The sequence below is a fragment of the Heterodontus francisci genome, chromosome 29, assembly GCF_036365525.1.
Source record: "Heterodontus francisci isolate sHetFra1 chromosome 29, sHetFra1.hap1, whole genome shotgun sequence".
NCBI lineage: Eukaryota > Metazoa > Chordata > Chondrichthyes > Heterodontiformes > Heterodontidae > Heterodontus > Heterodontus francisci.
The window spans coordinates 71,209,738-71,211,805 of record NC_090399.1 but is presented as its reverse complement, the minus strand read 5'-3'; the positions used below and the strand labels follow the sequence as shown (position 1 = coordinate 71,211,805).

At 53.4% G+C, this 2,068-nt stretch overlaps 1 pseudogene; it reads left to right on the top strand.

The window, feature by feature from the left end:
* The first annotated feature begins 407 nt into the window (after window positions 1-407).
* LOC137346349 (U2 spliceosomal RNA) lies at window positions 408-516 on the top strand (annotated as a pseudogene).
* Window positions 517-2,068: the final 1,552 nt, after the last annotated feature.

Below are 2,068 nucleotides of genomic sequence, written 5' to 3'. Positions count from 1 at the left end.
CTGTACAACATGGAGAGTACACGCTCACCCTGTTGACTAAATGTCTGTACAACATGTAGAGCGAACTCTTCCCCTGTTGGATTATTGTCTGTACAACATGGAGAGTGCACTTTCACCATGTTGGGCTATAGTCTGTACAACTTGGAGAGTGCACTCTCCCCCGATTGGGTTATGGTCTGTACTACATGAAGAGTGCATTCTCACCCTATTGTGTTATGACCTGTACAACATGGAGAGTGCACTCTCGCATTATTGGGTTATGGTCTGTACTACATGGAGAGTGCACTGCCGACCTATTGGGTTATGGTCTGTAATACATGGAGAGCGCTCTCTCACCCTTTTGGGTTCTGGTCTGTCCAACATGGAGAGTGCACACTCCCCCTATTGGGTTATGGTCTGTCCTACCAAAGGCTTCTCGGCCTTTTGGCTAAGATCAAGTGTAGTATCTGTTCTTATCAGTGCTTATTTGATTGAGAAGAGACCATGATCATTGCCTTTTGATCCTGGGGAAGCTTTGAGTAAAATGGCTATAACCAATTTTCGAGCTTCGGGCCAGGGAGTGCGCAACACCGTTCGGGTGGTCAACTGCAGCACAGTTGTTTGCAAGAACTGCAAGGAGGAAGGCCATCAGACCAAGGACTGTAAGCAGACTAAGTGTTGCAACTTGTGCGGTGCGGCAGGCCATCTCTACAAGACCTGCCCCAAACATTGCCTCAACTACGCTCAGGCGGCAAAGTCCAAGGAAAGGCCGGGAGAAGGTTCGACGAAGGCGTCCGCTGTTCGAAAGGAGACCAGCAACCTTCTCCGCAGTGAGGAACTTCAACCTGAGAAGGAAGGGGAGGCGGCTGAAACCAACGGCCCAGCACCTACCCAGCGCCCGGAAACCCCTCCTCCACAGACAGAATCAATGGAGGAGGAGGCAGCAGATGGACAAACAGGTCAGTGGCAAGTGGTCCAGAGGAAAACCACAAAGAAAAAACATCCCAAAGCCACCACCCAAACCAGTGGCAAGAGGAGGCTCTCTTCTGAATCAGACTGCAACAACTCCTCTTCACTGGACGGGGAAATGCTGGAATGACAGCCCCTTCAAAAGAGGCGGCAGAACTCCGAGATGGATGATAAAGCATCCCAGCCCCCGTGCACTGGAAGCTGTGATGGGCCCGGCGTGCCCGAACCCCAATGCCCCACACGTAACGACGTGGCCAACGCATCTCAGCTCCGGGACATCGGGAGCAAAGACACGTCTGGCGCACCTGAGCTCCGGGAGACCGGGAGCTGTGATGTTTTCGAGGAGGAACAGATAGAAGCAGCTGAGGACAACCCAATGCTCTCTGCCTACAAGACCCCCCCGATGTCACCCGAGCGGCACAAACCCTGCATGAAAATTCAGGAGGGGTTTCTGAGCCCAACCAACGTGAAACTGCTTGCGCACACGATGGGTATGCAGGAACATCCCGAAGGGGAAGGACTGGGACTAGCGAGGACAAATGGTATGGGAAGCAACAACTAATTTTTAGTAAAAAATGGGTGTAAGAATTGCTTCCATTAATGTGCGTAGCATTAAATCGACTACGCGATGTGTTTCAACCTTGGATTACCTTGCCAAGGTCAAAGCTGACCTACTGTTTCTGCAGGAGTGTGGAATACCACACCTCAGCACCTACAGGCAGTGGTCGCGATGGTGGTCACACGGGCCATCGATCTGGTCGCGGGGTAATGACTGCCGTTCCTCCGGCCTGGGTATTCTGCTGCGGGGAGGTAACTTCACCATCTCCGAAGTTAAGGAGGTGGTGGGCGGTTGCCTCCTCGTAGCAGACGTGATGTACAACAACGCTCCGCTCCGGTTGATCAACGTGTACGCCCCGGTACAACGCAGCGAGCGGCTGAACGTCTTCCAGCAGCTCCCATTGCTGCTGGCGACGTCCAGGCCGGTCACCCCAGGCGGTGACTTCAACTGCATCATCGACCACTGCCTCTTACTGGCCGACTGTCACTTACAGGACGACCAGCGGGTTGGCAGAGGGACGTGGAAGCTCAATGCGACACTGCTGACCCCAGAGAACGTTGA